Source organism: Tinamus guttatus, unplaced genomic scaffold, assembly GCF_059628265.1.
Source record: "Tinamus guttatus ecotype Peru unplaced genomic scaffold, ASM5962826v1 Tinamus_guttatus_pri_ptg000048l, whole genome shotgun sequence".
NCBI lineage: Eukaryota > Metazoa > Chordata > Aves > Tinamiformes > Tinamidae > Tinamus > Tinamus guttatus.
Genome location: NW_028288582.1, coordinates 9,834,646 through 9,858,361, shown reverse-complemented (window position 1 = coordinate 9,858,361; position 23,716 = coordinate 9,834,646).

Below are 23,716 nucleotides of genomic sequence, written 5' to 3'. Positions count from 1 at the left end.
ATAACTATATCTGCATCTATTAAAAAGAACGAGGATATTTCAACATTAGGAAAATGAAAGGGTTAAACAGTATCCATAGTAGGTAACTTTATGCAAAACATTCAAGGGACTTTTTTAGAACAATAGATTCATATCGGTATATCCTTTTTTTTTTTCACAAGGAAAATATGGGCAAGACAGACTTTGCCATAATTCTTCCTAATTGCTCTAATGTATTTCATTTTATTTTAGTGTTTTAAGTTTATAAAAACAGTTAGCAGCAGTTTGTTTCCAGTTTTAATGGAGATAAACTCTTTTTTCCCCTGAAAAACTTCACAATATGCTTGGAAATGTCAGCAATAATTAGGCAAAATGCTTGTGAAAACATAAAATGGAAACAATACATCTTTTTATAATGGAATGAGTTTGTCTGATTATCTCAAACAATGTACATTTCCAACTGCCCAGGAGGGTCATTAGAGCTTATGAAAATCAAACTCTGTTTTTTCTGCTTCATACATCATGGACAACAATATTGTCTCCAAGATCATTATATATTGTCTGGCTTTATAAATATATGTTAGGCTTTCTTGAGCTGCAGTGAACCTGGAGCATGAAATGCATTTAAAAATAAAAACAACAGAAAATTCTTCATGTTATTAACTAAATAACTGCCACAGAGAAATTATAATGAAAAGATAACCTCATGGAATAGTACTGGAGTGGTACTCAAGAGACACAGATTACCAGTATAACCTCAGGAAAGTCATTTCCCTTCTCTGTAAATTGAGGGTTATTTGTCCCTTAAAGAGATGGTGGTGACAATGCTCCCTTCTGAATTCTCGTATAGGTGTGAAGTCTAATTCAGAAGTTTCTGTTATTCCTTTGAGATGTTTTCAGAGACTAGACAAGAGCGTCACATCTTACTCTTTTTCCTCATCTATAGAAATGAGGCTATTATTTTCCTGCCCTCATTGGAGAGCTCATGGATACAATCCGTATGCACAATGGCATGCACATGCCATGATGACAAGGGCCATTTAGTAAATGTCTGGATAGAGTAGGAGGAATTCAGTTTCTGATACCACTTTATATCAATAAAATTAGTTTACAGGAAAAAGACAAACTCATCAGAGGAAGTCTGATGTGTTTATCGTATGCTCAGATGTTATCATGCAGCTGTTCTGCACTCCAGGAAGCTGGGGAGCTATTTGAGAGATGAAATTTCTACCTGTTTGTTTTTTTCCCCTAAGCATAGCAATACACTTGTCTGCACAGTGGTTTAAGCACCTTGCTTTTGCTCACTGATCAGGATTTTTAAGTCTTCACTTGTGTGTTTCAGATTCAGCAGTAATGACAGTCAGCAAGGTGGAGTTTGAGGATTGGAGCTGCCTCCTTTTGAACAGGATCCCCTCAGATCAGCTGCTGAAGTGCCCAAGGAAAGACTGAAACTTATAGCAAAGCTGTAGCAATACACAGTAATTTCATTAAGAATGCTGTGTTCTAAATCTTTTACAAATATAGAAACTATTGAAGAGCCTAAGGTGTGTATGGAAAATGTAGTTAAAACAAGCAACTTCATTAAAAAAAAAGTAATCATCTGCTCTAACCAATGGCAGTTATTTCTCCTCTGTAGTACTAGTGCACATATGCTCTTGTTAATAAAGCAAATGCTTACCAGGAATGAACCCTGGATATCAGCTTTAATGTTCCAGCCCAAAGCAGACACAATGCTAAAAACTATTTAAAAAGTATGAAGAAATTAATCAATAAAATACTTTCGCTGCTCCAAATTTACAATGAAGTGATTCATCCCAGATAAACCAACAGCACAATGCAAAGAAAATGCAGCACATTTTCCTTGGCTTTTCCCTTATGGTTTTATTTGGAGAAGGAGGAGGTGGAGGGCTAAGCAACGGGGTCTCTCCACCCTGCTTGCATTGCCCAGTGTGCAAGTGTTCCTCAGCAGGGAGAAGCTGCCCAGCCTCCCAGTAGCAATATGTTTGGATATCCTCCACAATACATAGCATAAAATACTGACAGTTCCATTATCAATCTCAGATGAGAATTTCACTCTTAATTAGCAGAAGCTGAACCAAGGGAATAGGATTGAAATATTTTTTGTTTTGCACCTTGATTTGCTCCCCAGCAGTGATTAAACACTTCATTTTAGTCTGGTAATTCCTCAGCTAGTGACCCAGCTTTGTCAGGGTCAGAGGTTCAAACTTTTTTCTACCTCTACATTCATATATTTCTTGACCAGTGAAACACAACTTCATTTTCAGAATAAGTAAATTTTTTGCAGATTGGAATGATAGAAGAGGAGGCACGTTTCTCTTGTGTCTTTTTCAGTGCAACACAGCATAGAACGCAAAGCCCAGGGAAGAACAAACCTGACTGAGACCCCAAGGTCCTGTAGACAGTATTTTCAGACTTCATCATCAGAGTAAAGATTTGAGAAATCACCAATTAACAGTTCAAATCCACCAGAAGCAGGAGACCAAGTTTGGGCCAACACAATGATTGTCACATGAGGCTTTTGCACAGCAAACGGCCAATGTTAGTAAAGGCACATACAAGAAATTGTTAGAAGAGTAATAAGCAGGGAGGGCAGACCAGTTTTCTTAGCTCTATAGGGCAGACTGAAACTATAGCAAAAGACTCAGAGGAATGGCACATGAATTTTCACCATGCACCTCAGGACTGTAGCGAAAAGGTCATAACATAATATATTGACAAGTCTATTGTCCTCATACCACAGCACAAAATCTGTGGCTCTGTCAGGAGCTGATCATAGCTCCATGTCATCTACCATAAGCACTGGCCTTCCTCTGTTTATGAGCTCCCTGCTCTGCATGTTTTATTCTTGCTTTTGAAGCTCAAGAAGTTCAACTTCAGAATTTTCCTGTCGGCCTCATTTTTCCATGTCATGTGCTTGTTTCTGATATTTTTCCACTTGCGTTATTTACTTGCTGAAGCTACTGCATTCATAGAGCTCAATAAATGGTGTTTGCCATAAGAAAAAATTTATTCTAGTTCTAATTATAACAACAAGCCGCTTTCTTCAAACATATTATGTGTGTTTCATTATTTTAAATTGTTATCTTCCATATTAATTACAGAAATAGTTGATCTTTTCTGAAAAACAAGCAGCTGCAAATTCACCCCCATTTTAAATGTCTCATTTTAATAGGTGAAACTTCAGGTAAAAATTAAACCAAGTTGTAATATAATTCTCCAGAAAAGAAGATACGTAAGTTAAAACTCATTGCTTCCACGTTCCATAGGGCTACGTTATTCAGATGTCCTCAGCCATATACCATAACAAGCCACATGCCACACAGCTCAGCTGAGCAAACAAAGGCCCTAAATAAATCACACAACAATGGCAACATAACTAATGGCACTATCAGAATCAAAGGAAACAGGGTGATGCATCTAAGAGTCTACAGATTTATTCTGCATGATTTGCTTATGGCATTGTTGGAAAGACAGTGTTTCTGCCCTCTCCTCTCCATAGCTCCTCTAGATTAAGAATGGAAAGTAAAAGAGGAATAAAACTGCAGGAAAAGCCTATGCCTTAAAAGACACATAGTCCTACAGTCCAAAGGACACTTGCTCTGGTGCTTATTGCAAGGCATTTTGCTAAACTCACACATGAACAATCATCTTTACTCCGTGACAACTCAACGGCTGAATTTCCATCAATTTTCAGTGATCATATATTTGTAGCCACTGTTCTTCATGATCCCTGAATGGAGCACAACTTCACACACCGAGCAGTTACTAAGCCTTCTGACACTTGCATCATACTTTGGCCATCTCTATTCAAAGGTCTCTGCCTTTGAAGCAGCACTAGAAAATCACTCCCTTTTTATGAAATGCACAGTAATGAGAGTTCTCAGTTCGGGGGATGGACTTTTCTTCAACATTAGAACAGTGAATCCCAGTATGAAATATGTTATTAAGATTCAGAGAGGTAAAATTTCTGTGGAGGGTGAAAGATATGCTAACAAAAAAGTCCTTTGGCATTTGTGCCACGTTTAAAACTGCCTTGTGTGAAACATTAGACAATTTAGTTGCAATTGTCTAGTGGTGGGATATAAGTTGTCTGACCTTGTGGATATCTTCAGACCTAAATCTCTGACATTATTTTAAATTCTGTCCTCGATAAAGTTATTGGAAGTATTTCTACTAGAGAATTTGCACTTTGTAAACATGTAGTTATTTTGTAATACTGGTTAGGATTTGGCCAATTATAATCATGCTTGAGAGACTCAGCTTCTCAAATAAAGTATTGACTACAGATAAAAACATATTTTTTCTTTAAATGTTAAGTATAAAAGCAAGATAAAAATCCCTGCATTGATCACGTCTGACAAACAAGACACCAAGGAAAAAGGAAAAGGAAAAGAAAGAGAAAGAGGAAGGGGAAGGGGAAGGAGAAGGGGAAGGGAGGGGAGGGGAGGGGAGAGGAGAGGAGAGGAGAGGAGAGGAGAGGAGAGGAGAGGAGAGGAGAGGAGAGGAGAGGAGAGGAGAGGAGAGGAGAGGAGAGGAGAGGAGAAGAGAAGAGAAGAGAAGAGAAGAGAAGAGAAGAGAAGAGAAGAGAAGAGAAGAGAAGAGAAGAGAAGAGAAGAGAAGAGAAGAGAAGAGAAGAGAAGAGAAGAGAAGAGAAGAGAAGAGAAGCTAAAAAAAGAGTGAGAAAAAAAAATAAAAACAACCAAAACCTAGAGCTCAACCAATCAATTGAATATTCTGCCCCAGGAAGCAATGAACCAGGAGTAGTATAAATCAAGAGTTTATAATAAAAGACTAATGATCCTTTTCCCAAAAAATCAATAGTATGCCCAAATGCGTTTCAACCAATGAAGTAAGATTTTGCAATCATGAGGAGTCCAAAATAATACTCAGATGAACCAGATAGTTACAACTGTGGTTTTCTACATTCCCCTTCATTCTCCCTTTCTTACATGTCCCTCCCAGTTTGCATCAGACCAATTAATATCTTTCCTTCCCTAACAGCTCTCTAGATAATTCACAGAAGCATTTGCCTGTGTGGCCTAGCATTAAACAGAAACTATTAAACAGTTGAGTCCTATCTCTTCTATAGAATTAATGTCATTTTAACTCCTACTACGCCTTGCTGTTGTGTCATATGCAAATGAGGTATTTAAAAGGAGTTGCAAGGTATTTGTCTCTACTCAGAACCATGTTCTCCTGATTTAAACCAGGACCAGGAACCTTGTTTTGTTATATTTATGGAAACTCTTCTTTTATTTGCTAATTTTAGCCTTACTAGTGCTAAGTGAAATTCGTAAGGAAAATCCAGACATCTTTATATAATTTATCTATTTATAATTCATCTTTGTAATAAAGTGAGCTGAAGTTTTTGGGGCCTTAGATATATTCAAATCATTTTATGATTTGCTGTAAAAACATACATGAAAGCAACCTGAGGGAAAGTTGGCTAGGAGATGGAACTCTGTGCCTGATGCTTATGAGTGTACTTTGATGTGGTTTAATACTGAATCCTTCCACTTTTACCAGAACAACGTGCTCTTATTCTTGGAGGTCTAATCACACGAGCATTCACTCACCTCTATAAGTAACAGTATTCGGGGTCCCACGATATTCTATTACAATGATTAACAGCCTCCAGTAAATTTGTACTAAAGCTATGTGATGCGTTGGGGACACTTTGGTCAAACCACAGCTCTTTCTCCATGGTCTCATTAATCATGGGACTCCAATTGCCATCCAGCACGGTTGTGCTTGGCAGGTGCGGCCAGGTCCCCTTTCATCTCAAGGGCACCATTTTCTCTTGAAAACACTGAAGTGACATCAGAACGTTTGATATTGACCTGTTAGCCAGAGTGAACCTCCGAAAAGGGACACAGCTGCTGATGTCTCTGTTTCTGGGCAGGTTTCAGTAAAGCTGTGATGCTAATGCTAATACCATGGACAAAGAGCAGGTTTACGCTGCACTTACATGTCTATACCTGTGCTTTAAGCCTAACATGGTTCCCTTTTCTATCCCAGGACTCTGTAACTTATATAGCTCCCTCTATAACTGTTTTTAAACTCCAATTTGCTTGCAGCCACCAGAATAAATAAATCTGCTATATGCAGGGCAAATGTTTTCCTCCTTGTGGGCAACACAGAGGCTTAATTCAGAGCTTAATTCACTCGGCCTGCTGAAGCATTTTTCACTTCACTTTCCCAGATGCAGCCAACGTCTGTGTGGTCCATGCTGACCATGCAGCAGGGTACAGGGCAGATGGGAGGAATGCAGGGATGCTAAGGAGGAAGATTTCCTACAGCTGGTTTAGTCGTATTTGGAGTAACGCTATGGGTGTGATACAAGGTCATCATCCTGCTGCTTTATGAGAAAAAAATCTGAGGAGCTCGTGCATGAGTAATCTTTATTAAAAAAAAAGTAAAGAGACAACTGTCCAAATAATCTGCTGATCCAGAGGATATTGACCTCCAGCTGCTAACTAACATAGTGAACTGTATGGCTTTAGCATTAACAAATTCATTATCAGAGTCTTCCTTGCAAATTAACATCGCTATTATGGCAGAACAGTGAAGGAACTTCCAGACCTCAGATGAGAATAAGAAGTCTCTTGTTTTTCCATAGTCTATTCCACTCCTCAACACCCCAGAAATTACTGATTTGCCAGCAACCAGACTGGAGGAAGGCAACAGTAGCAAAAATACATTTAGTTCTGTAGAGGTCGATTTCCACCTCGCAAAGCTGAGACTTTAGTGTGTAGAGAAAGCACAATGAGACAATGCACAGAGACAAAATCAACCTTAGTGTCTTTCAAATTTGGCAATAAATGAGCAAATCCAGCCATGTAGCATTTATCTGTTAGCTCTGACAGTTGTTAAAGACCGTTTAGCAGTCTGTAATGTATATAAAGTTATTGACATCATGTGTGTTTATATTTAGGTTAAATAACTATATTGTTTTTATAAGAGAAAACTGTTTCTGGAAACAATAGGCCAAATTGCTTCTTCTTCCTAAAAACAATGATGCAATGCTGCCAGTACCAACAATTTTTATTACAGAATCAGCTAACTGAAAACACAAGGCTCTTTAACAACATGTATCTTACAAAGCACTCCAATGCATGCTGATGCTGTTTTGCTTTGTTTGCTAGTCAAGATGGGTAAAAGCAATTTGTATTTTGCATTTTGCGCATTATTGTACTTAGAGTTCCTCCTGCTTTCCTTTCCCTTTTATGAGGGCCAGGACAGAAAGCCTCATTTCTTATGCCTTTTTTTTCCCCCCCCCCCACTACCAGAACCAGTTTGATGAGGTCACTGTCAGATGAAGGGAGGAAGACAAATCCCAGATCCATTTGGGATGTGCAAAGGGGAAAAAGGAAAAAGGAAGGGAATTCCAAGGAGAAAGAGATGGAAAATACACTCTTGTCAACAGAAAGAAGAAAATCTTCCCAAAATTTGGAGACTGTACAGCCACAATCAACACAGCAAAGACATCCCGAATAATGTCAGGAGCCATCCCATTAAAAAACATTTCAAAGACACAACTATAGAATACGGATGTGTATTTGAGACTTGTTTCGGTAGCTAATGTTACGGCAAGCACAATCAATTCAGATATGTTGAACTTGAGACTCTAAAATAGAACAAGAAGAAGGAGGATTGCCTTTTGCCATGAGAGGCAGTTTAAAATAAACAAAGTCTTTGAGTTTTCAGTGCAACTGACAGCTTAGAGGTTCTCTAGATGTGGAGAAAATGCAGCATATTGAGAGCGTACGTTGATTTTATATATAGGTTTTAAATGTATCTCATTGTTACTGAAATGTTAATCTTTCAAAAGAAAAGATTTTATAAATGCAAAAATTAAGCTTTTGTGGTTGGCAAAATAATGAAATATACAATATTCCTTGTTGTCCTTACCTTTGAACTGCAGGTGACTGTATAGCAATGTTACAGGACAGAGATACACTTGTGAAATATTCACGAGCTGATGTCTTTGCAACCCCACGGGACCTGTGAAGAGCTCTTTTTTTCCCCCACATTTCTCTCTCTCAGACTTTAAATAATGAGCAGCAGAAAAGGTATGAGACAACATGTCTGTGTGTCTCCTTTGAAATCTTTTCCTACATTACCTTGTTATCTGTTCTCAAGAGCAGCAGGTATTCCAGCAATTCAGAGTGTATCCACAGCAAAAACACTCAGCAAAATAGTGCCAGTAGACACCTTTCGGTTCCAGATGCAGTAGGCAAAACACATACTGGTGCATGAAAGGGAGTGGTGGCAGGGCTGGATGTTGTGAGGGAGAATTTTTGCCAAAACAGTAATTTAGAAAAACAGGCATTGATTTTCCGTCCTAGAAAGCCATCTAATGCGCTCTTCCCTTGTATGCTCACAAAATGCCTCTATATGGGAGTTACAAAACTTGGTTCATGTTGCAGCTTGGATCAAAACTGGACCACCTGAGACAAAACAGAGCGTCAGAGGATTTGGATCATTCTTCTCAGTTTAGCCCTCAGTGAAAAGTGCTGAGAAGCTCAGCTCAGTATCTGAATTTGCAGTTTCTCCTGTGCTGCCCTACACTGTGCACTAGTTTGAACCCAGTGTAAGGTCTGCACAGGCTGGAATTCCTTTTGTTTTCACAAAATCTGAATCAATCGTGAGCATGGACAGGAATAAAGTTAGAGACAGAAGAGATTTATTAGATTAAACCAGGTTGGTGCCGAGGTGAGATATAGTCCATTTCCAGAGGATGCAACATACATTTAATTCCTAGTGCTCTAATTCTTCTAACATTTTACTATTATTATTATTATTCCTCCTGCAATTTAAAGATGCTTATATAATAGGTACTTTCCCACACTGGCCTTAAAAGCCCTTACTCGCTTTCTTTTATTATTTCAACAGAGTAATAGTCATTGCAACACAGGTGACGGTAAATCAAATCAAGCTGAAATGTGGGCCTGACTCATTCTCAGACGATATATGATTTGTTTGCATTACATTATCTTGGAAGCCCATAACCAATGTGCGCTAACTACATGTCCGCACATGGCAAGAAGATAAACGCTCTTAGTCAGTAATATAAAATCTAAATAAAATTACAATCAGGTCTGGATATTAGGATACGTTTGCAACACCCTTGGGGCATTGCTCTTATCATTAAAATTATCTGCATTGGAGTAGTGTCCAGAGATCCTGACTATGATCAAGTTCAAATTGTGCTAGGCTTTGGAAAATGTGGGAAAAGACAAAGTTTTAAATGCTAGATGGATAATTACAAGCAAAGGGTGGGAGAAATAAAGGATTATTATCACCATTCTGTCGAGAACTGGTGTGGAGATTATATATTTTTTTATCTTTTAAGCATAGGCGCAAAGCAATGCTTGAGTCCAATTTCACCTCGCATCCAAAGAGTTTGGACACAAGCCCATGTTCAGGCATTGGCTTTGTGGGAGTGCTGCTAACAGCAGAAGAGAAAGCGTGAGGTTGCCTTTCCCGGCAGCACATCTGCCTGCAGCTGGGAACAAGGATGGCTTGGCTTGCTCAGCCCGAGGCAACCCCCACGTATCCTGTCACGCTGTCTGGGGACACCAGGTTGTCAGTGCTGGTCAGGCAAGTTTGCATGAGTCCTTCCCGTAAGGGCCTGACACCACCCACAGCCCTGAGCCAGGGGATGCAATGGGCAGGCAAGCTGTAGGAGTGCCAATGTCAGCGAGAGACACCTGAACGGCTGCTCAGAAAATCTTTATTTTCTCTCTCTTTCTTTGTGAAGACCACATAGATTCCTTGAGGTCATCAGAAAATCAGAGTGGAGCTAGGAACCAGGTACTGGTTCCCATGCAGCATCCAAGAGTTTGTCATTCCTCCAAAATAAAAGTCTGGAATTCTGGCAGTAACTTCTTGGAAAAATAAAACAATTACTCTTTCAACCAGTGGTGAAGGGACAATTTTGAACCAAAATGGTACTCATATCAAGTACCATTTCCAGATTTCCTCCACAGACACATAATTTAAGTCTTACAAGTTTTACAAACAGCCTCCACAGTACTGGGATGACGAAAGAGGGGGTGGATGTTTATATGCTGCTGCTTCACCCCATGTTGCCGGGGATAAGCAAATTATAAGGTGATAAGGAAAGATGCAAGAGGGAGAAGCAGACACAAGTGTCTGATTATTTACTTAATTAAGCAATGCTGGCCACATCAAATTACATTGAAGTGTATACGTATATCTAGCATGGTTTTAGTCCCAGGTAGTAGTGAGGAGGAGATGATTTCAAAACCGCAAATGTTAACTATCCAGGAGAGCTGAACAGTTACCTATATTTTGCCTTTGAATACTCTATATCATCACTTAAGGTCACAATCTCACTATGTGATCCAGTCACTCACAGAAATTGTATTTAGGTTAATGAAACCATAGGCAAGGGCACACCTGATAGACTTAGGCCTAAAACAGAAACTTCAGAATTGCATGTGATTTTGTGATTTCCTGCTGTTTAAGGTCCTTTAAAAATAAATAAATAAATAAATTCTTGACCATGATAGGAGCCCTAGTCATTATTTTTCAGTACTAATGTTATTTATTTTCTATAACTCTTATTGTTCTGTAATTCTAGGGGCCCATGTCTAATCCCATATGTAACATGTTTATTGCAGGTAATATTTTATCTCTTGGACTCAGTGTCTGACACTATCATTTTGTTATTTCAATAAAAAATGATTTCCCTACTTCTGGTCCTGACAGGTTCTAATAGTTTTCTTTATCACTATAGAAAGTTAGAAAGTTACTCCTCCAAAAGACAAAAATGGAATGTATATATGTGTGCCTTAATTCAATTTATACCATAAATTTCAGAACAAATAAAGTAACTTTATAATATTGGACATATCCAGCATTGAGCTACAATTTTTGTTGTTGTTTTGTTGTTTGTTTTTAGTATACAGTCATCCAGTAGCTCACTAAATCTGTAGCTCACTGGGTTCATTATCTATATCCTTGTCAACACAGAATGAAATAGTAGCAAATGCTCATGTGATTTCTGATTTTCTTTGGAAATTCAATATCTGTGTGCTTTAATCAAGTGACAGTAGGTAGGAACCTTCCCAACTTTCAGCTGACAAAAGCACAAAATTAGTTGTTTGATGAGAACTCCTCCATGGATACAAATTCCATGTGGATTTTCCCAGGCTTTGTAAATTTATTAAAAAATAATATATTCTATACACAATTAGACCATGAATGTTAAGAGAGTAAGGTAATTTATTTGGAATCTAGAAAATAAAGACATGTTCATATAATTTTAGCTATCATATAAAAATTTAAAAGACACAAAAGGAGTTCTGAAATCTTTTTTATCCCAACCCAGAATAGATTCCTCTCAGAACTGTACTCTTTGCAGACAGTATTCTGGGGAAAAAAAAAAAAAAAGGGGAGATCTGTATCTCTTTATGGTGTCTGTGCATATTTTTCCTAAATGGCCCTTGGTCAGAGACCATTGTTGAATGGAAGCTAGAAAACACCCGTCTTCTCTCATATTCATTTTCCACACCTTGTCAACATCTGCATAGCTCACCAGTGAATCTGCATTTCATGCAATACACCCAAAGGTTACAACTTACAGGTCAGGGATGGAAATTTTCACTGTGCAATCACCGGGCAGCTGAATCTACATCCATTACTGAGGTGACAGGTATAGTGCGCAATGATGAACCTTCTGTCAGTCAGACAGAGGTCACATTGGTATCAGTTGCCAGCATGCCTCTCTCACAGGTCTAAAAAAAAGGAAAATTACAAAAGTCTTTTTTTTTTTTTTTTCTCATGGAAAATGGAAACAGAGTTGATGTTGTTCACTTATGTCAGGTGGTTGAAGATTTAGAGCTCCAGAGCTCAGGAGGTCTCCTTTAACTGTGCTGGCAGTACTCTCTGCACCACCATAAATTGCTGCCTGAACCGAGCCCCTCGGAAGCTATTCCAGGAGGAACTATGACAGCTGCATTAACAGCTACTGAAACAATGAGCTGAAGCCCAGTGTCGGGGAAGCCAAAATAAGAGCACGTTACTGTCATGTCTCATAGCCATTTTTTTCAAAATTAGTATGACTTATACAAAACTATAATAGTAGGACTGGTTTGAAATGGACCTCTTAGCAGATAGAGATTTTTAGCTTCATGTAAATAGATGGATGAGTCTCACACAGAGTAGTAGACTGTAATGTGAATAAAAGAGAGTAAATAGCTGTAGTTTGCTAAAGGTTCAGATATAATCCTGTAACTTTAGCTGCTATCAGAAACAGATCAGAATACCAAAACTATGAGCATTAATCATCTCTCATTATACCATCTTTGTCTTCTGTATCAAAGAAATGCTGTAACATATCAGATAACAGAATATTAAAGATTGCAAAAGTTAAAGAATCATATTGTCTGTAGTTAGCTAAAAGTATTCTGACTAGCTGTTATAAGATCTTGATTCAAGACCCCCAGAGATAACTGGTATTCAAAGTCTTTTTATGAGGCCTCAAAAGAGTCTTCGTATTTTCCTGTATATTCCTAGCCTTACTCTAGTTCTTGAACATCCTATGTATTTGGTCTGACTAGTCAAAGGGTGACTTTTAATATACAAGGTGGTTTGGGTGACATATTTTTTGTGTCAAAAAGAAGTCCTTCTTCCTCTTGAATAAAAAAAAAAAAAGCCACAGCATAAAGCAATGTTAATACATGTGGAAAAAAACTGATTTTGCCAAGGCTAAATTCATCTAGTGGAGTCTACTTGAGATCACTCGAGAGCTCTCTTGAGTAGTCTCATTGTATCAGTGTTTGCAGGATAGGGCCTTGAATTTGTTTCTGCCACATGAAGTTTATATATAAGAAGAGGAGATTTAATTGAAACATCTCTAAGGAGTCTTCAGTAAGTCCTGTATTTCTTTATCAAAATAAACTTCTTTATGGAAGAAGAATCAAAGAGTATAAGAAGCCTTTAGCAGAGATCTTGATATAAAATGCAACTATAGTCTGTAATAAACACTTTTCCATTTCTCTTGCAAAGCGTTTTAAAAGGAAAATCTTGCTCATTAAAAACGTTTTTTTTTTATTTCATGTTGACTTTTGGAAATAATACTCATATCATGTATTTGATGCAGCCAAGCCGTAAATTTATGTAAATACTTTGGCTGCAGAGAACCCTAACCTTATAGATGTAACAGAACTTTACTAGAGTGCTAACCCCAGACAAATTAAGGACTATTCGTGCTGCAGTAACCCAGGATACATAAACACAACTGTGGGGAACATAACACATGAACATAAACTGTGGAGATTCATCTAAATGTAACCTCTTCTGTATGTCCCCATGTATCCTTCCAAAAATATGCAGCTGACCTACCTGTCCCAGTACCTTAGCAAACAGGAACTGAACTACTGTTAAGAGAACTTCTGATAAGGAGGAGTCAGAGGTATTTGTCTGAAGATTCAATGATCTAAAATCTGTATCTTCTCTAGACATTTAGATTTCCTCCCTGCCAACTATGTAGGAAGCTGTATCATCCCAATCTCTTCATTCTTCCTCTTGTAGATCCTCTCACTCTAAAAATGATTTGATGCTTTATTTTTTGGTGAAGACACTGAAAGAAATTATTTCCTCAATCTAGCTATCTACTTTCATGAAAATTATAGGAACATAGTATTTGGGGTCTTTGTACTTCTTATCACTTTATGTTAAAATCAGGCAGAAAGATTTACAAGTTGTGAGAAATACACACGCAATTCATATGTTCCCTTTCCTTGGCAAAAGAGGCTACAAGTAGCAAAGATGATACAGAATTATTCATAATAAATACTATTGAGATACAGCAATATACATGAGTTGGATTCATCACACACCAGCCACTTTTTAGATGTTATTTGCTGGAATGATTTCTTGGCAATTCTCCACCTTAAATGCATACTGCCACAGCTACTCTTAATCTAACTGTTTGAGGCTCAGAGGAAAAGAATTTACATAAGTTCTAAATATCTACTTTAATGATGAAAAACAGTTTAAAAACAGGGTTACTCATGCCATTGTATAAATAGACCAAATTTCTTGGAGAAAGGAAGACTCTGGAAACCCTAAGTGTCTGAAACCAGCTCTGGAGGTGTTGTAGATTCTGGTTTTGAGCCATTTTAAAGTCTTCCTTTGCTCTCAGGGAAAAGTGCCTTTTGCATCCTTGGTGGTATCAATTACAGTGAAGTATACATCAAGAACAAGTTCAATAAAACTGTGGAGAACAAGCCTGGAGTTTGGTATCGATAGGTCAGATTACAGGAATAAACCAGTCAAGCCAAAGTCTCATTTTCAGATGGCCAATTCAGCTGTCCTGACAATCAAAAATACATGCAGAGAAATCAGTGTGAAAATCCCCAAATTGAACAATTTTGTTTGTCCGTTCTTGAGAAAATGTGACTAAGCAGGCACAAGCTTAGTGTCTTGAAGATTTAGTCCTGATTACATGTGAATATAGACCATGATATCCTTAATATTTAGCTTTAACAAACTGATTCTCTCCCCTACCTCTGTATCCATTAAATTATTGCTCTTCTCCTCCCCAGCTTCCCCAAAGATACTATTCATTAAAATGTAGAGAATAAAATCTCTATATGTGCATTTTTGCTTATTAGCTGCGCTTGGTGCCTCATCATTTGCCAAATTCGTATTTGTTGAACAAGGAGGGCAGAAACAATGTGAAATCAATCTTTTTTTGCTTGGCCAGATAAACAGAAGACACAAAGAGAAAAAGGAAGGCACAGAGAGAGTGAGATAGGGAGAAGGAAAATAAAGCAGAAAAACAGAAAACACCATCCCAATGGTGATGGATAACTGAAGTGAACGTGTCAGGATGGTATTATGTAAATTACCAAAGCAGCTGAGCAGTGCACTGATGATTACAGAGGATGTGAACAATGTTGTGGTCCCCAGGTGCCACCATGCCTTGTTATTTTTTCTTCCCTCCAACTACCCTTGGGGTAGATTCTTCCTGACCTGAGTCCTTGAAAAAAATCCTCCAAGAAATACATTCCTAAAAAAAAAAAAAAAAAAAAGGTTAGAGGACATCTATGGCATTTCTCAAAAGCAATAACTGTAGCCTGTGTGTTTCCAGTTTAACATCCTAAAAAGTGCCTTTTACTTATATCTCTGAAGGAGCTGACTTATCAAACACCTTGATTACAGTATGGGCTCAAGATCATCTTATCTTTAAAAGAAAGGAAAACTTAATGCTGAGGGTTCAATCCAGCAGCACAAAATTACACTTTGAAGTTACTCTATATTTTTAGGAAATAATTTTTATTCCTCTAGTCAGACAATCTGTGTGTCTACATTTGGATGTATGTGCTAGTGTGTGTGTTTACATTCATTTGTGTGCATGTCTTTTCATCTCTGCTTTTGGTATATTTCCTTTAAATAACTGTCAATTAGGTTTGTAATTTGATCATTTTCTAATTTGTCCTCATGTGAAATAAGTCCATATTTAAGCTGGATGTGGGTCCAAACCAAAGTCCCATAGTTCAAGGACATGCTCATAAAATATCAAAATATTTAGATGATTTGGATCCTCTTCATGTATTGTAGGATTGGATCTTCGAAAATAACAAAGCTCCATTGGCTTAGCTTATGCAAAATAACTCTCCAGCATGTCAAGGATTTCACTCTAATGCTTTCTTTCAAACAACATGAAACAAAACCTAAAAAAAAGTGAGAACAATAGAGAAATGTTTTCAGAAACGTTCTTAGGATTTTTTTAAACTAAATTATTTCAACCATACTTCTAATTAATTTGCATTCTCTTTTCATGAGCAGATGAAATTTTGTTATTGTATTGGTAAACTTTATTAGCAAGGTGCTTAGAACATCAAGCTCCCTGATCTAGCTATACTGATTACACAAAGTTCCTGTTAAACAATAATCAAAGTTTCACGGAATTTAGGGAAGTCATTGTCACACGTGCTACCTAAAGCAGATGATGCAGCAAACCAAGATCCATTACTTTACAGGTTAGACTAGATGATAAAAAATCTTCCATCTATCCTTAAATTCTGACATGCATCCCTCATAGTTGACATAGCTCCTATTAAATAAGGCCCCATTCCCATGCCTGAGTGGACGAAGCAAAAATATCAGTAATAAATAAGATTCATTAGAGTTTATCCCTTCAGTAGAAGTTTCTTGGACTAAGTAATGTAAAGCCTGCACTGCACTTTCCAGCACTGCTATGGGCAGCCTTGTGGGACTAACAGGGAAAGTTGATAACTAACTGACACATAGACGTTTAAAAATTGAAATTGCTTTTAATTTGTATGTCATTAGGTAACTGACAACATGAACCTTTAAAGCAAATATTGCAGGGAATAGGCATCCTACTTAAAATATTTGCAATTCAGGAACTATTTTAATGAGATTTGTATCCTTGTATATAATGTAAGATCTCTGTGGCAGATGTATTAATTCTGTTGAGTTTGAGTCCATGTAAACTGGTGAAAGTCAGCAAATGTGCAGTTCTGGAGAGGCGACTCCTTCCTATGGGAGAGGGGTTGCATGAGCAATTTTAACATTATTGTGTTGCTCCCACTGAAGTAGTTTGACTTCAGGGTCAATTATTTGTGTGTTTCAAAATATTGACACAGATAGATGAGAATGTCTGTAATGAGTAAAAATCCCTATAAAGTATTAGACAAGACTAGAGATAGGTCTTTACCACACATTTCATTTCTGGTGGTACAGAGGTAGGACCAAAATCTGATATATCAGTTTGGCACAAGCCCTTTCTTCCAGCTTCAAATGATGTTTCCACCTGGTGCTTTATATGGCTGGACTGCAGTTAGGGTGAAGTGGAGTTATTTTGTACTGAATCGGGCAGCACAGAGAGAATTTTCGAGTTAATTTTAGTAGCCACCCCATAGCTTCTGCTCCCAAAGAGGTTGAAGTGTAACAAATGGTACAAAAGATCACAGCCAGAGAAGTCAAAGTCAGAACAACTGTTTAAATACCTGCTGTGAGCTTCATTTTTTTCATATGTAAATTATCACATCAACGTCTTTAAGATGAGAGCCTTAGTACCTCTGTTGACAAACTTTCCCAGACTTTGGAAAGGGATTACAGCACAGGTAGGAGCTTAACTCACATCTCTGAATCAATATATCAGGTCTTCCTTTTTCTACTCTGGTCACACCGGGTGCAATTCTGCTGTTCTTTCAGGAGAAGCGGGGGGGTTTATCAGTAAGGTCATTATGACTTCTTTAGGATGTCGTTTTTTTCTTGACTACCTATATTGGGGCCTCACTAAGTAGCTGAATGTGTCATTTTGCTTAAATTCATGGAAACTTCAACTCTCCACAAACTTAATGGGAAAAAAGCTTAACTGGGCAAGTAGAAAAAAACTTATGTTGAAGTGCATTGCTATTTCTGGTTTCATTGTTACCCTACGGAAGTCCTCTTTCTCAAGACATCCTAAAAATGCTGAGAGATAGGAATATGTTAATGGAAGAAATCGCTACTTGTTTGGATTTGGTCAAACTATCTGGCCTGCTGGCTGGCAAGGTGCATTCTAAATCCCTGAACTCGGTGATAAAAAGCAACATAAGTTATGACACAACAATTGTTTCTTTCTTAGCATTCTACTATTTTTAATTCAGGTTTCTTTTTGTTTTGTTTTGTTTTGTTTTCATTACTTTTAAAATAATTCATATGGGAAGGATATAGAAACTCAGGTCTCCTTCATGTGACTTTCTCAGTACAGTATTGTGTAAGATATCCAAAAACCCTTATGAGCACAAGTCCTGCTAATTGGTAATTGGGACATTCCATGGAACTTGAGCACCCACTTCACTTAATTGCTTTTGAGCAGGCAATACAGCTCTGAGAAGTGGCAGACATTTGTGACCAGATTTACTCCTGCATACTGGGTCCAATTTGTCAAGAGCAAAAGCATCACTTACAAAATGCCATTGACCCTGAGTTGTTCAGCTTTTTTGCAAGGCTACCTATTGCTGGAGATGTTTTATTCAATTTGCTTCTTCTTTAAAAAATAAATAGATACAGATTTTTTACAGATTAATGTTCTATTTCCTTCAATTTAAAGCATTTATTTTAATGTGATTTCTAACTGACAAAAAATGGCCCTGTAATAATAACTTGCATTCATACTGTACCTTTCATCTCAAGTGATCCCAAAGCACTTTACTAACTTAACAAGCTGAAACACACTATATTAAATACTACACATAGGGATCACTTCGCCCACCACCGAAACAACCGCTTATGTGGTGAAATGAGCCAACTGCTTAAGGGCTCAGTTCTGCAAGGTGTTGAGCTCTATTAGCCCGATACAATGCCCACTGAAGTCAAAATAAAGACCCCTAAAAATTTCATTGGACTCTGGATTAGGATTTATTACACTCTTCCAGTTAGTAACATTTAGTAACATGCTTAACTTAAGCACTTGAGCAGTTCAATTGACATTTATAGAAGTTTAAGATGCTTAAAGCTGAGTATGTGAGTTTCTGAAGTAGGGCCAGGTGTCTTAGCACTTTGCAGTTTGCGGGAAGTGCATTGAAACAATGCAGAAAAGCAGAAAGCAAGAACCAAGGAAGAACATTCTTGCCTGCCTGACAGGGGTAGGCAGCCTGGTGAAAACACCTTTTTTGAACACCTGATCAAAACAACATGAGAAAAGAGTTGTTAGCCCAATGATCTAAACATTTACGTATTCCCTCTATGCCAGCAAGTTTATATGATTATCCCTGTGTTTTATTACCAGTGTCTTATTATTTGGAGACTGTAAAAATATGAAACTTTTTCTGTTTGCAAATCATAGGTCTTCTTAATGTAATACAGTAATTCATTACTTTGTGCATTGGTAGTTGGATTACTAAACATCCCTTACATTAATTTGTTAATTAAAAACAAAGAAAGAAAAGGCCTATGATCTAGAGCAAAGAAACTGGAGGAAAAAAAATGTAGCTTTTCTCTTTAGTATCAGACAGCTCCAAGGATGCTACTTCTCAGTCCTAAAGAGAGTAAGGTTTTGTGATACTAGAAAAGATAGTAAGTCCAGGTCAGAGCTGGGACAGTAATAACCCTTCTTCATAACCTGACTGCACCCTTCCATGTTAACATACTGTGAACTGAGCACAAGTGACAAAACCAATCCATCACTGCACCGCCAACACAAAGAAGAATAGAGAGGTTAACAGAAATTGATGACATCCCCGCTCGAATTTTACACTGATTCGGCCAGCTCCACGATTGAAACAGACAAAGATTTATAGTCCGAGCTAGGACGCTGGCTCTCCTTGATTGCCTTGATTTTTTTTTTATGCGCTTCTGCATATTTATTTCCAGGCTCATCACGGGCTTGTAGCATTAGAATGCTGATTTGATTTTACATTCCAAGAGGAGTAGACATTATGCAGCCATTTGCATGATGTGAGAAAAATCACCATAACGGTTTGTGATATCGGCTACCAAAATGATCGCTAATGTTCACCTGCATAAGCAGGATTGTGTAATATTTTTTTTGAAATTCAGATTTTTTCCTTTTACTCCTCTCTCTGTGAAAAAAAATAAAAAGAGGGAATTATTCCATATCCTGTGGATGAGAAATTGTGTTTTGTCATGCCTCCGAGGGCTACAGTGGTATTGAGCTTTTATGAATTCGTTTGATATCAGGGCTGAGCGTTACGAGTTCCAACACAAATTTTTTCCCCATGACATTATTACTGAAAGCTTTTATCAGTTCATTGTGACAAAAAATTGATTATTATCCTTGACATTTGATGGATAGCTTTCATAAAAGTACTTTTTTTTTGTATGTGTAAGTCTGTAAAGTTTTCATAGGAAGACTCTTTTTTCCTGAAAAGGAAAAAAAAACAACCAAACAACCAACAACCACTCTAGTCCATGGAGCATTCTTGTACCACTGTGATCTGTGAAAAAGTTTATAGGAAGGGAAGTAATATTCTGGCTCCTTTACAGCTTCTTCCACTTAAACACTGGTAAAATGCACATTCACACAATTTAGAGGTAAATCTGGATTAGTAAAAGAACTATTCCGTAGGCACCTCAAAAGACAATTTTGAAGTGGTTATAAAGGAGACACTGATAGCTGGGTTAATTCAGGCCTTTGTCTTTTCCAGGTTCTTATACCTCTTTGGAGTTGCTATATTTTAAACAAATGTAGGGCAAGTGCCTGACAGAACAAAGCTGCTTTTAAATGGTTTAACCATTGTTTATTGCATTCTAGCAACACAAGGCAATAGGACTAGACTCATTCTAAGCAATGCCAGGAGCTGAAGCTAATGGTGATTCAATTACAATCTCCCACAAATGGGAATATTCACCTCTGTGTGGGCATTAGTGCTGATGGGAGCTCAGTGTTTGCCTTGGGAGGAGAATATACTTCAAGAGAATGTGGCAGAACAGTTTGCTTCTGGAGAACAGGGAAACAGCTGGTTTCTCCAATTGCCATTCCCAATGATGGATTTGTAGAAGGCTTCCCAGGGACTCCCACTGAAATGAAAGGTAGGAGGATGATGAGCTTTAGAGAAATTTGGGAAGACAGAAACTCAGACAGAGGCCAGAGCAGCCATCCACTAGAGAAAAGTGGCTTTACAGAAGATAAGATTAGTTGTAGAGACTTTGAGCTTTTGAAAGAAATACCGTTCAATGACAGATCAATTAAGAATTAAAAAATATAAAAGACTGTTCTGCACTGTGTGCCAGTTTCAGATATTTGGTGGTGCTTGAGATAAGGGGAGTCAAGAGTGAATGCCAAAAGGAGAATTAAGCCTTGCTGTTGCTCGGACACAAGCGATTCCTGGTGATGGTCTGGCAACTGAAGGAGAAGAAGAGAGAGTATCCTGCAAGCAGAGAGGCCTCAGTCCTGTGCCATGGGAAGTGGCAAACAAACAAACAGCTGCAGTCTTCAGCATCTCCTCCCTCAAACTTTCAACCTGTCTCCACTCCACTCTTATCAAACAGAGACAACGGAGTGTCAGTAATAAAGCAGAAATGGAAGAATTCTTCAGTGCATACATTGCAACTTGTCTTGGTAAGAAGGGTGCCGTTTACAGCAAAAATCAGACAGTTTTTATTTCAGTAGTACCAATAGAAGAAGAAAAATAGTGTTAAGGAAAATGTGTTAAACTTAATTATTCTGAAACCCATAGGACAAAACACATATGCAAAAATATTCAAAGGATTGGCAGACTGGTAGGCCTTGGAAAAGGGAAAAAAAAAAGTCACTTTCTTAGTTGAGCTGCTATATAGGAAAAATGAATATTTTGAACTTGGCAAATTCAGTTAACTATAAGCTAGTTAAATGAATATAAAGCAAGTAAGTATTGTGGATGAAATTGATGAAGAATGAAAATTATTGTTTACAATATATATTTAATACATATGTCAATCTGCATACTGTCAATCAATGCAGCTTGTTGGAAAATAATCTTTTTCACGTATACTTGTTATTCTTTTTGATGAAGTTTATACTTGCATTGACAAAGATTTCTCTAAGTGTTTTGAAATAATACAGATGCTAAATTTACAAAAATCTCTCTAACAGACAGGTATGATTCTCCTGCTATTTACATTTTAACAATGAAACACTAATTAAAAAGTTCCATTTGTTTAGATTTTTCATTTGTTCATTTTAGATCATTCATCTCACAGAATGAGAGATCCCAGTTTTATTTCATTCATTTCACAAATGCGTTTGGAATCAAACTGATATAACAAACAAAACCCCAAATGACTGTTTTTTTTTTTCTTGACATCACTTAATGTAAACTACTAAATCACTGTTGCATACATGCATAGCACTAGATTATTGGCTCAATCTTATGGTCAGCAATCCATTAGTTACATAAATTTATTAAGAAACTAATGTACCATCTGTATTAGAAATATACAGAGGGTGGAGTATATATAAAGAATTTTCAGAAATTTTAAAATTTGTCTTGTGGCAGGAGTGATTTCACAGAAAAAAATGGTAAAGTCAAGAGGATAATTTTGGGTCACTCAGATATGTTGCTTCAGAAAATTAAAAAGATTTGTTTTGATTTCAATGTTTCAATCTTTGTTACATTAGAGCACTTATCACTCTGTTATGATTATAATATGACAAATTATTTCTAATTGAGAAGTTGCTTTTAATGAAAAACTGATATTGCTAAAACAATGTAAAAAGCAACCTTTTCAAAATTGATACAATTTCTCTATATTTTCAAATGAACTCCTAGAAATAGCTATCACATTTCACAAAGCTGTTCAGTTCTAATAGAATTATTTTTCAGTGAACGGTAAATCTAGCAGAATTCTCCTGAACACTCCTAGTCTTTTCGGACAGATTTCTATACTATTCATTGTTGATTGCCCATTCAGTTCATTGTGGACACAAAGGACTTCGCCTAACAATTATGTTTTTGAATTAGGCCTGGAAATAGCAAATGGAGTGCACTCATTATCTCCATAATAAAGTTGTGTTTTGAGTTGGAATACATGTAGGCAAGGATAAGATGTTTGATAAGAAGAATTTAGGAAAGTCATGCATTGACAAAACAATATTCTTTTACAGTTAATGGGAGTGCTGTGCAAATTAACTGCAGATGCAGACAGAAGATCTTAACAGCAGAAAATATTTGTAGTGCTTTCAGGGAAAAAATAAAATATCATCTTTAAACTTTGTAGTTGTAGGCTGTCCTGAGAGAAAGAATAAACAAAATAGAAATAAAAATAAAAATATTGTTCTTCATTGTTTGGAATGAAGAAACTTATTTACGTTATTCCAAATAGATTTTGTCAAGGTGATTTAGCCATCATCCACTTGTTTGTCACTAGCCTACCTAAATTTTATGTGTACAAAGATGGATAAAATTATTTCCGAGAAATAAATTTGCACATGCAAAAGCCAAATACAGTAAGTTTGAATCATCGCTGTATATTCTGTAACGGGAAAATAAAAAGATGACAGTGAGCATCAAATTAACTTATTTTACTAGCTTCTCCCTCAAACACACTTTAACATGTGCAAAACAATGTAATTTGCTGTGGCATGCTACTCCCTGTGTTGCTATTAAGCTATCCAGGTGATGCTCTCTTGGGAATCCACTCTGAACAGAGGCCTAATTCAAGACTGGATCACAACATCTGCACCAGATAGAATTTGTCATCTTCTGTCTTCAAGCTCATTGGCTGTTGCTTAGCAACTGGCCAATCTCACAGAGTATTTGCCATGACAAATTAGTAGTGTTGTTACCATGACAACCAGCTTTGTTACTTAATTAAATTGATTTGAATCAGAATTGGCTTTCGGGGAAACAAGTGTGTTGTGTGAAGTAGTAAACATGAGCTTGCAGCTAACCATTCATGCTTTGATGTAGTATTCCCTAAAATCAACAATGTCAGGATGAAATCCACAGTCAAGTCCTAGAATCACTCTGGCCAGCTTTACTCAAGGTTTTTCATTTCCTTTTCAAATTTTTAGAGTACTTGTGACTTATTTAGTGATGGTCAAATTATTATTTTTTATTAATGACATCTTTCAGTGAAAAAAAAAAAAACAACGGGCTGCTCCAATTTCCTGATTATTGCTCTAATACTGTAAGTAGGGAAGGCCATGCTCTTTAGCAACTAATTGTGGAACCATGATACAATGTCGCTGGAAATTGCACAATTTTCTGAGGGAAAAAGGAAG